General features: G+C 33.1%; 1 long non-coding RNA gene across 1 annotated transcript; it reads right to left on the bottom strand.

Moving 5' to 3' along the window:
• Positions 1 to 2,160: 2,160 nt before the first annotated feature.
• LOC137745697 (uncharacterized) lies at positions 2,161 to 12,490 on the bottom strand. The gene is made up of 12 exons (XR_015954343.1): positions 12,083 to 12,490; positions 11,307 to 11,778; positions 10,567 to 10,622; positions 10,069 to 10,154; positions 9,335 to 9,379; positions 8,853 to 8,915; positions 7,792 to 7,928; positions 7,198 to 7,289; positions 4,409 to 4,470; positions 3,718 to 3,787; positions 2,527 to 2,595; positions 2,161 to 2,443 (listed from the first exon to the last, which is right to left on the bottom strand). It is a non-coding gene; the product is annotated as an uncharacterized LOC137745697 (long non-coding RNA).
• Between the last annotated feature and the right edge of the window lie 193 nt (positions 12,491 to 12,683).

Raw genomic sequence — 12,683 nt, 5'->3', positions numbered from 1 at the left:
TAATTTTTTGTTTTTTGTTTTATTTTTTTTGTTTAAGGGGCTTGAGACACCAAAGTACTCTTCTGGCATTCTATTGTAGAGATATATTTTTCCTTCGAGTCCTGCTTCAACGTCCAACAGTATGATTCCACCAACAAATTCTTACAAATTTGAGCCAAACTGCTGGAAGTGTACAAGGTAAAAACATAAACCTGCAAGATTTGTGAGACTGGTAGAGAAGAAACGAGAGGGCAAAGAAGGAAAGAGAGAGAAGAAATGGTAGAGAAGAAAAGAGAGACTGGCTCTAAAGGGGGAGAGACAAAATGTGAGACTGGTTTGGTGGCTAGACTGCATAAAGAAAAGGAAGAGGAAGAGACATATAGTCACTAGGGTTTAGTTAGGTTATGGGCCTTTGGACCTTCGATTTAGTTAAATTTGGTAGGCCTTTGCAAGAGATAAGTATTAGATGGGTGGAAGCCTGTAGGGAGGGATTCCCATTTTACAAAAAAAGTGGGGACATCCTCTTAACCGTTAGATTTAGCTTGAATGAAATTTTGTGGTTGAGATTATGTGGCTTGTGATTTAATCTCAACCACAGAATTTCATTAAAGTCAAATCTAATGGTCAAGAGGGTATCCGCAATTTTTTTTAAAAAAATGGGGATCCCTTTAAGGGCCTGTTAAATGGGTTGTTTATTGAATATATTTAAAAACATAAAAAATAAATTTTCACCCCCTCCTCTTAATATAGATAATATCGTTTATTAAAAAATAAAAATAAAAATTAAATTACTATTAGTTGGTTCAGTTCGGTCCTGCTAGTTTTTTCAAGTTGAGAACCTGAATCGAAACCAGTCTAAATCGACTCAATTCAATTCTTGTCAAATTTTTTTTTTTTTTTTTTTTGGTCAACAAACACAAATTTTCATTTTTCAATTTTTTTTTTTTTTTTTTTTTTTTTTTTTTGTCATGGTTCAATTCGGTTTCTCGATTCTAGGTTCTCATGCCCACCCCTAAAAACTAAAGGTATGGTTTCTTGATTCTAGGTTCTCATGCCCACCCCTAAAAACTAAAGGTATGGTTTCTCGATTCTAGGTTCTCATGCCCACCCCTAAAAACTAAAGGTATGGTTTCTTGATTCTAGGTTCTCATGCCCACCCCTAAAAACTAAAGGTATCAAACGGTCTAACACCTATAGGTGTCATATGGGCCTAAGCCATTCTTGGGCTGTGCCACTAAACAAGCGGCTCAACAAACTTTATTTATTTTATATTATCAGAAAAAGCTTGGGTCGTGCCTAATTTAATAAGGTACGGTCATTGACATAGTTCATTGTTGCGGCTTCCCCTTCCGTTCTTACTATCTCACAAACATACTATTTCATTCACCGTCCATAATTTTCCGTTTTACAATGGGAGAGGGGGGTTGCAGTTGTGCGTGGAGGATTTCTATTGGGGTCCTATGAGTTTAAGTAGTCAGTTATGATTTATGTGTTAAAGTTCCCTCCTGTATAATGAGTCTGCATTATCCTCCTGGTTTATCAACTTATATGTGACTGTATGGGAGACAAATGGATCTTGTAAAGAAATGGTTGATGTCCTCAGAAAATGGATGCTTTGGTGGTAATTACTTATGTTCTAACTTCTAATCATATTGGTCCTTTAACCAGCAACTGCCAATAGTTATGCTAAAATATGACTTCGAAGACTACGGTCTAGTAATATTTTTATTCACTTATAAGTGAGAGATCTTAGGTTCTGTTCTCGCCAAATGCGAATTTGAACCACATTATTGCTAGCTCATTGTAAAGCTAAGCTCACCCCTCCTCTTTAGTGCAGATAATATTGTTTGTTCAAAAAAAAAAAAAAAAAGACTTTGAAATAGAAATAGGGTGGTGTTAACCATACACCTCTTTTTATCTTTTACAAACCCTTTCAATTTTTGACCGTCGGATTAAATGAATTGATGATGTTTAAGGAATAAAAGTTAATGGAAGACAACAACCATTAGATTATGTCTACAACTACATATATAACGCAATTATCGTTTTACACTAGAAAGTTTTGCCCGCGTGTTGCTGCGGGATTAAAAATTATGTGAATTTTTTTATGTTTAAAGGCATAAATACATCAACTTATATCACATTAATTGAATTACTGCAATAACATATTGACACACTTAATATGAAAAATCCATAAACTATTTGACAACATGAAATCCAGCAATCTCTAAAGATGAGAAATGAACGTAGAAATCCTACCTCATACATATTAAAACAATTAACAAATTCTGAGTAAATGATCACAAAAGAGGTATAAAAAAGTAAATTTCTTAATTTAAAAAATGAGAGATAAAGAAAAGGTTACAAGTTCTTGGTCCTCACCATAACAAAAATAGTGATATCGTATTAACATTAACTTGGATTGATTTCGGTCACCAGCATTAATAAAACCAGTGACTTCAACCTGTGCCAGCAAATGACCGAATTTGATGCAAGCCAACCAACTTCGAATTTAACCAAATAAAAAAAAATTACAATTAAACTAACCTCTTACTTCCCATATGAAGTAGTAGTTGTTCCCTGTTTTGCCTTTGTGAACAGTACATTCTTCACTCTCTACACAAAAAATGCACACTCAAAATGCTCAGCAACATTATGAAAACTATACATATACAGTATTGTATATGTATTTGGACATAAGGTAAAAAAATTTACTAAAATAATCAAGCTTAAATTTAACAAACGACGTGATTGCGAATTGGAATAAAAAACGATATAATAGTTGTTAATAAAAAAAATCTGACTAAATTTTACAAATAGCATCATAAATCGTTAAAAAATTAACACCATTGAAAAAACTCATCACTCAAATCTGTAATTCTATTAAAAACACCACTGAAAACCCCAAGAAAAGGGGTACATATTCCTAACCTGCCAAACAATTTCTATAGTCATACCGAAGCAAGGAAAGGAGTACATATTCCTAACCTGCCAAAAGGGTTAATAAATTATACCTTTTTTTTTTTTTTTTTTAAGAGCTTGTATTCTTTTATTTATATCTTGAGCTGGACCCGCTGATCCACAACAAAAAAGGGTGTATATACACCAATGAAACAACTTTTAACAGCAAGACTAAGAATAAAATTACTGTATTTTAACATCTCACATGCAACATGAAAATAATACACATCTTTTATATGATTAACTACAACCAATTACTATTTCTTAATTTTGAATCCACTAACTCTAGAAGTTAAATAAAAACTCAACACAATTAAACCCACATTCCAATTCAACCAAAATTCAACAAATTCACCCCAAATTAGATCAACAGAAAGAGAAACATGAGAAAACCCAAATGCAATAGGAGGGAGGGAGGGAGGGAGGGAGGGAGGAGGTTACAATGAGCTTTTGTTCTGAATTTTTTAATGATTACCCAATTTAATCAGACGTTAACACTATAGTAGTGATTAGTGCGGGAAAAACTTTTCCCATGAGTGGATTATAAATTTCTTATGAGTCCTAATTATTAGTTAACCCCAAACTAAGTGAGATAACGTACAGATAGAAAGACACATCACTAACATTAACTTATTTTTGTTTATTGATGAATATAAACTGAATTTTTCAGTGAAAAAATTTGATTGAGAAAAATAATAAAATAAAATAATTAAGTAACAATACTTAAAGCCCGATCAACATTCAAGTAAAAAGTGAGAGAAAGACCAAGAGTCCAACCTTGAAAGTTCGCATGAAATCCTGTAACTTCGTACAGTACCTTCGTAATTGTATCACCCATAAAACTACTGAAATAAAACCAACAAATGTGAAGTCAAAACATATATACAATCTGATATTCTTGCTCAAGAGTGTAGAAGATATAAGCCTACAGTGAAACGAAAAAATTGTAATCTACAAACATCAAGGTGCAATTGTATGCCATTACAAAACCAAAATTCAAAGTTGAAAGCATTTATAAAAGACATATACAAAATATTACAATTTAAAAAGAAAAAATGGTAAGAGTAAAAAAAAGAGAGGAGCATGCGTACGGATGAGAGGAGCAATGAGCATGGACAATCTTCGCCACATTTCAATGAACTGGAAAATGATATCATAGACGGTAATTCCATAAGTATTTTAATCGTAAGATTTTAATTGATTTCAAGTAGTATACATCCAAGAGCTTACTAGATTTTGAGTTATATACTGAGCTCTATTGAGTCCTCTTGCCATCCAAGGATGTGAGTTCATTGGTGAAACCACATGGATCATTCCACAGATAAATGCTAAAGGAAATAGCCTTATAATCAAGTAGTAAGTGGTTTAAGTCTATTCTAATATATAAATGTGAAGAAAGATAGATTGATAGACAGATAAAAAGCAAGTTATGAAGACTAAGAGAGTAGAGAGGAACTGAAATAGATCTTAGCAATAGTAGTACTGCAATCTGTAGAGGGTGCCCAGTTCTTGGTCTCTCCAACTTCAAACCTTGTCCCACATCAAAAACAATGAGATCATTGTCAACAGAAAGTACAATCCGAAAGTTGGACACAAACTACTCAAACTCGAGCAGCTATGACCAAATGATGATAATTGTATGAAAAAAAAAACCAATAACAACAACAAGCAACACTTCACATACAATTTGAATTGAAAACTGTATTCAAAATTCCCCTCCTTATTTTATGACATAAAATGAGATACAGTGCTATTAGAAACAATACTTCACATTTGCTATTATAAACCCACCATAAGATACACTGCTATTACAAGGAACACTTCACACAGAGTGCAAGATGAAAAATAAGATCATAAATACTTATGATAAGGAAAACTCAAATGAGGAGGGGAATTATAAACTGCAGAATACAGAGTGCACAACCTATTTGAAATCTCCATCACTCATTTGAACAAAAATAATGAAATTGTAACCAAGTATGTATTGAAAGAAGAAGGAAGTGAATGAGAGAACGATACCACTCTTTTAGGAATTCAGAAGAGAAGGCTGAAATCAAGCACATTAATATAACAACTGTGCACATTGAATACACTTCTTATTTTCACCAATATTCCACATTAAAAAGGCTAAAACTAAAAGAAAGGTTTCAAAGAAGTAAGATTTAGTATGGAAGTTTACCAAGTTGCGAGTAACAATTTGGGTACTCATATAGTCAGCTCGAACTGCACACAAAGCGAAAAAATAAAGTTCAGTTTTGCAGTAAAAGACATAATATAACACATAAAATCACTGAATACAATAGGATTCTAAAATATAAACCAACCAAACGATTTAGTTGCAGTAAATTATGCATTTTAAAACAACAACAAATATGAAGAGAACTCAGTTTTGCAACAAGTCGTAAACACCATGCGATATAGCAAACGAAAGGCAGTTGTTTAGCAGCAAACATAGGGAATACTCCAAGAATCCAAGCCCAGGAAACTTCAAATCCATTGCAACAAAAGATATATGGAAGTAATACGATAAAAAAAGCTCATGATACTTAATTAATTAATTAATTGGAATATTTTAGAGCTGTGATTTGCTACATGGGAAAGGGATGAGTTTAAGAAAAGTTGATTAGATTTGGAAATCACAAACACTTCAGAGGGATTTTATGATAGTTCTCTTAAAACCAAAAGACAGTATTAGGGTTTCTTAGTTTCTTACCCAAATCCACCAATTTGAATCAAATCTCTGTAGCCGAGCTTCAAATCCTTCTCAAATCGCCTCCACGAACATGATTTTTGGAAGATTGGAAACGCATAGAGAGGCAGGCCCTGTAACTTTTGCACTTTGAAACGCAATCCATCTTGTCCTATTGACCCTTCACAGACTTCTCCGAGTAACTGCTGAGAGAAACAATACCCATTATACATTTTTTTAGATGGATTTTAGAGAGAGGAAAAAGATTAGCATTTAAGGACACATGAAAACTAATTTTATGCTGAGATTTGCATAGGAGAAGCGTAAGAAGAAGATAGAGAAGGGGTGGTCGATACCTTAGCCGGCGTTTGAAAGCGACGGAAGGAGTTCAAGTGCGATGGAAGCAGACATTTGAGAGAGAGATAAGTGAACACAAAAGGAAAAATTTAGAAGTTGTAGTCGAAGTAGAGGTTTGTAGAAGAAGCGATGAGCGATCTGATTTTTTGAATGAGAGAGTGGAATGAAGTAGAAGAGTCGAGAAACAGAAGGTGCAGCGTTGAGAGAAGCGTGGCCAGCAAGGGTAAGTCCACCATTTCGCTGTATAGAAACGAAAAAAATACAATGCCAAAGAGCAATTGGAGGGCAATTTCAACACTTTACTGTTAATGAACAGTAACCGAGTGTTTGGGTTTTAGTGTATATAAATTAGGAAATGATGCCCGCGCGTTGCTACGAGATAAGAAAATTCGTAGGTAATAACAATTAAAAAAATTATTAAAAATAGATTGAGCATAATTTGTAAGTTGTTCAGTTTTGGCTAATGTTATATTAATTTATACAGACAAATGTATTGAGAAATAAAGAGTAAGTGAAATTGGATACATACGAGGAATGAGAATTTGAATAACGTCTAAGAAAAGATAAGTTTGTTGCAATTTAGTACAACAAAGATGGAAATTGGTGTCTTATGCAATAAAATATATCTAGTGATAGCGTTATATAAGAGTTACAAAAGTGTTGCAAATCATGCTATGATTAAATAGCAGTGTATTTGCCAATTTTATAATTTTTAAAACAAAATTAAATGGTGCTCTAAGACGGATCAGATTTATGTAAATTGATAAACTTAGTTTTGATTATCTAGAGTAAGCATAAACATTTCTGTCTTTTCTCTTCAGAGGAATTAACTATTATTAATTTATATAGATACTTTCTTCTTCTAACTTATTGTGAATACATGGCTTATTATTTATTTGTCTAGTGAAAGATTTAAGGCCAATATTCAAAAGTATAAACAGACGTCCTTCCACTAAAGATAAATCCTGCCTATATTTTGTAAATCTGTGAAAAAACATATTAGATTAAAATATGTGGAGAGGGTATATCTCTAGTGCAAATGTCTACTTTTATACTTTTATCTCTAGTGAAAAGAAGCTAGTGTGTGTGTGTGTGTGTGTGTGTATTAGTAATAGCTAATTCGCCAATAAAACAAAGTTTAGTAAAAATTGTAATTAAACGTAGAACGTCAATAAAACAAAGTTAACAAAGTATTAATTAATTTTACATACCTTTGAATATTTGTGTCTTCATTGCTTGAAAATGTATTTGTCAACGTTGTAAATCCCTTGCTGAATTAGCTTTTTTTTTTCTTTTTTTTTTCCTAAAATTGTAAAATAAAGTGTTAAAAAAAGGTTGTATGGCAGTTAATAAATAATATATAATAATTAGTTGAGATGGATGGAAAAATGGAGGCATACGTAGGATGAAAGAGCAAAAACTAAATTTGAATATAAGAAATAAAAAACAATTTGTAATTCATTATCATGCATTGTTATCTATTTTATGCTAAACATAAAAGATAAAGTCTATTAGTAAGAGTGAAGCTAGTGTTTTGGAATGGGTGTTCTAGACACTAAAGAATTGAGAAACTGAGATTAAGAGCAATTCTGATGACGGAATTGAGAATTAATAGGTATATAATTAAAAAGTTATCTTATTGCTAAGTTTGAATTTGACTAATGATAGTTACATATAATGAATTTTTTCTGCCACAAAATGAAATCTGTACAGAAAGTGACACACCCCAACCGAAATCAAGGCTTGTCGGAACTCCAAAGTTAAGTGAGCAAGGGACCAGAGCATTTTCAGAATGGATGACTCACTGGAAAGTTTTGCTTGCGTGAGTTCCCATAAACAAAACCATAAGGACGTGGTCGGGGCCCAAAGCGGACAATATCGTGTTACGGTGGAGTCGAGCACGGGTTGTGGTGTGGGCCTAGGCCGGGATGTGACAGAAAGCCTGTAGTCAAGTGGGAAGCAATGTTAATTTGAAACGAAAAAAAAGAATTCAAATAAAGATGAAATGCCAATGAAAACTTAAATGGAAAAAGGATGAAATAATGCCTCAAAAAATTGTAAATGTTTCTCTAAAACTTAATTGAGAAGATAAAAACAGTGACCCACTTTTTGTTAACTAACATCTCTGCAACAGTTTTAGCATAAAAAAATTTGCCTTGCTGGCCAAATTTTTCAGCTAATCAAGTTGCTAAGCAGCATATATACAGCTAATAAATAAGATAAATTAGATATTTCATGTATACTTAATATATTAGAGTATAACACTTAAGACCAAATGTGTAACCTTTAGGCACTTAATCACATCAGGACATTATTTTAACAAAAACAGAAAAATATTGCATGAAATTTTTTTTCTGCGAAAAAAAAAAAGGGAAATAGGGGAAAGCAAAAGCATTTCCCCCCATACATACTTGCTAAAAGTTACCATAGTAAACCACAACATATAAAAAAAATTTACAACACATTGATAAAAAAGACCATGTGTCAATACACTTTAGCTAACCATTTTCTGGGTATAAACAGAACCACCACTGACTAAATAATAATGTTCTGCCAAACTAACATAATACCAAACCGCAGAATAAGAATAAGTCACAAAAATACATGACAATAAGAGAAAGTAGAAAGCAAAGAAAATTGAAGGGAAACCAAATAATCTCAACTAATTGAACACCTAATTTCTGTAAATCCAAAACTAATAGCTCCTTATACATAGTTGCCAACTTATTACAATAAACCACAGCAATGCATAAAAAGTTTTACAACACATTCTAATTAAAATCTAGGGAAAAAAAATGTTAAGTTTTTTCCATTTTAAAATCAAAGAAACAAAACCCACAGATTTAAATAACCATGTGAATCTTACCCTCAAATGTTTCATAAGCACAAAAACTATCTAAGATGTTGTTCTCCCTTTTGCAAATGCAACCTGCAAAACAAATCAAGCAACCAAAAAAAAAAACGAAAGGGTAAGTAACAAAGCTCAAAAACCCTAGCACAAAAATGTCATAAACAGGATAAAAATGGTCAGCAAGTCTAACTACGACAGATAACAGTGTAAATGTTACTAATATAACTTGTCACACATAATAAACAACACTATTAAACTGGAATATTAATCCAGCAGATTATATACCATTATAAATGTTATCAAAATGAGCTGCAATACAAAGCAGTGAAGCTTTATACCCACCAGATCCTTCTCACAGTCCAAAATCCAAATAACGACTTCAAATCCATAAAATTACAATGAAATTAATACCATAATGTACCAAACAACTGTAAAAAATAAAATGCATCAAAGGCAAACATGAATTCAACAGGCCAAATAAGCAAAAAGATTCATACCTCAATTGAATTTTGAACTTGATTCTCTCGCTAAAAAATCTTAATCTACAAAACCAAATTAATTTTATTAATAATAAAGTAACACGATAATGCATCAAACAACATTGAAAAATAAAATCTAGTAAAGGTAAAGATGAATTCAACAATCTAAATAAGCGCAAGCATTGATACCTGAACTGAATTTGCAGGTTAATTTTATTGTTTAAAAATTCTGATCTACAAAACCAAATCAATTCTATTAACACCGATAAGTTAAGAATTGATACGGAAAACAAATCTATATTTGAGGCCTTAAAATATATTATAAGCTCAATTAATACAAAGAAAGAATCAGTACCACACTCACAACCTTATATTTTCACCAGTATATATGCATATTGCTCCAGGTTGTTAAATCAGATCTTAAAGACCATGTTCCTAACACCAGAACTAACGACTTCAGATTCATATGAATTATAGCCAAGCCAAACCAAAGCATTTAGGTTGTCAATAATGCCCAGATAAGCAGTTTTGCTTGGTTTCTTGAGTATATCAGGTTAGTCAGGTTGCTGAAGGAACAACTACACACCAATTCTCAAACTGCACAACTACTAAATTACAACAGTATTGTATCGATGATTGAAAATGATCTCTGGAGCATCTAGGTACCCAGGTTTTCAATTAAAAAACTTATTCAATTGAATTCAATAAAAAAATGATCTCTCAGATGAGTTACGAGTCAACAGAAAACATACCAAATGCATTAGAAGCAGTACGTCGATGTCAGACATGAAACTTAGCTGATTCAACTAAGCGGGCCTGCTAACCAGAATGCTCAAACCTGGATCATATTTTTAAAAAACTCATAAATCATCATGACCTCAACCAAATATAATCAAGATAAGAACAACATAACAGGCACAGATCACATAATCGAAAAGAAGTTTCGCAACTCATCCACAATAATCAAAAGCTAAATTAAACCCAAAAATTAATCATGATCATCCATTTGTATTGCTGGAAATGTTTAGCCCTTAATTAAAACACCAAAATAAAAAATTCCTCACTCACAGTACAAAACCGAAACATACAAAGCAAAACCCAAAAACTAATCAACAGTGTTCCCCTTTTTTTTTTAAAGTTTGGGGGAAAAATGGAAGCACAAACAATCAAAAAACCAAAAAAAAAAAAAAAAAAAAAAAAAAAAAAAAAAAAAAAAAAAAAAAAAAACACCAAAGAGATAAATTATATACCTGACCCAGAAAAAGCTAGGAAGAACAAAACCCTAAAACTCGAAGAAGAATGTTTCCTGCAACCAAAATGCAAAATCAAAGATAACAATGATACTGTAGGCAATTTCATTAGGTATTGAATTTGTCATTCACAAGTTCGAACATAAAACCTCTTACTTACCGATAAAGATAAATATCACCAGACTATAGTATTGACTGGCAAAACGATAAACTATTTTATTTATTTTTTGAACAATCAATATTATTTATACTAAGGGAGTGAGAGAGTAGGCTAAGCCTCACAATGGACTAGCAATAATGTGGTTCAAATTCGCTTTTGGTTAGAATCGAACCTAAGACCTCTCATTTACAAATAAAAAATAATACTACTAGACCATAGTATTAAGTGACGTAAACTAGTCTAAGCCCTAGACTTTTCTCAAATTTTTGGTTGACTTTGTCAAAATTGCCCTTTAGGTCAATAAAGAGAGAATTTCAAACAAGGCTAAATCGCCAAAATGATCATTGAGATTTGCATAACACATCAATTTGGTCCCTGAAATTTCAAATCAATAGAAGTGGTCCCTGAAATTGTGCACTATCCATCATTTTGGTCCTTCTGTTAAAAACTCCATTATGTCTCGGAGCTCTTGGTCGGAAGTTTGGGCAATTTTCAAAGCTTCATAACTCAATCATTTCTTAACCAAATCGACCCATAATATATCAAAATGAAGATAGGAAAGTGTAGAATAAGATTATACCTATTTGGAAGCCTAATGGTTGCCGGAGATGGCCGGAAAATAGCCTCAAAGTTGACTGGTCTGAGGGGAAACTAAAAAACTTGCCGGAAACTAGGTAAACTTTAAATGTTCATAACTTCTTTAATACTCAACGAAATCAAGTGATTCAAAAAAGAAAATCATACTTCTCGATGAGACAAAGACAATGGTACCCCTTTTGATGACTAAATTGCCGTGGTTTGGCCAAAAAATGGCTCGAGACCAAGATAGCTACTTTCGAGCTGCTTTCCAGCCAAACCACGACGAGTTAGCCGTTGAAAAAAGGTACCATTCTCTTCGTCTCGTCGGGAAATATGATTTTTGTTTTTGAATCACTTGATTTCGTTCAGTATTGAAGAGGTTATGAACGTTTAAAGTTTGTCCAGTTTTCAACGAGTTTTCCAGTTTTCACTTGATTTCGTTCAGACAGCAAGCCCTGCAAGGCCTAGGACACCTTGAACAAAATACATGGCAATAGCCACATTGTCAGGGCACAATTCGACCCCAACAAATTTCACACTACTCGTTCTATGCTTGGGCATGCTTGCCTCCTAGTTATCAACATATCCCTTTCTCTTGCACCTTATCGTATTGAACCAAAACTAAGTAAAGCTTTAATATTTATCACATCTAGCCAAAATCGAATTGTAAAAAAAAATACTTATTCATAATTACACTTTAATGGCAGAATAATCCGGTATCATTTCAATGAACGGAATTAAATTTTAATATCTTTACAAAGAAATCGAGAGACATACTAATCCTGGAATTGAGGAATGGCTGGTCATCCAAGTCGAGCCGGCGACTGGGCGAGGCCATGGGGACGGCGACCGACATGTCGTTCTCTAGGGAAAGCTTCCAGCGGGCTCTACATCAGTGACGAGTTCTTGTGTGGGCGCCAGACAGAAGACGGTTGTGATTTCGAAGAAGAGGGGGGCGGGGCTTTGGAGAGAGAAATGAGTAGTTTGGAGATTTCAGAGAAACCGCCGAAGGAAGCGAATGGGTGAGACTGGGTGGTTGGTGGTATCAGATCTGGAATTGGTATATAGATTGGGTTTAAGATAGAGTTGGTTCTGATAACAAATTTGGAGTAATATTAAATAAATTAATCTACAACATTCATATACCGTGATTGATTTCAAGAAGGCGCTGTGATTAAATTTATTTCAACAACGGGCTATCTTCGTGATCATATCAAATAACTGCAACAAGCTTTACTTGCGTGTTATTATTTTAACATGTTCTATTACAGACCGGTTTTGCTCGTTGTTAAAACCATTTACTCACAATGGACTTTAAATGTCCGTGGTAATATTGGATATTCTACAAGTCTTTTATGTCCGTGGTGAATTAACTGCG

This window comes from Pyrus communis, chromosome 12, assembly GCF_041283825.1.
Source record: "Pyrus communis isolate YQ-2024b chromosome 12, ASM4128382v1, whole genome shotgun sequence".
NCBI classification, from domain to species: domain Eukaryota; kingdom Viridiplantae; phylum Streptophyta; class Magnoliopsida; order Rosales; family Rosaceae; genus Pyrus; species Pyrus communis.
The sequence above is the reverse complement of the archived record's forward strand: the minus strand, read 5'-3'. Positions and strand labels throughout refer to the sequence as shown.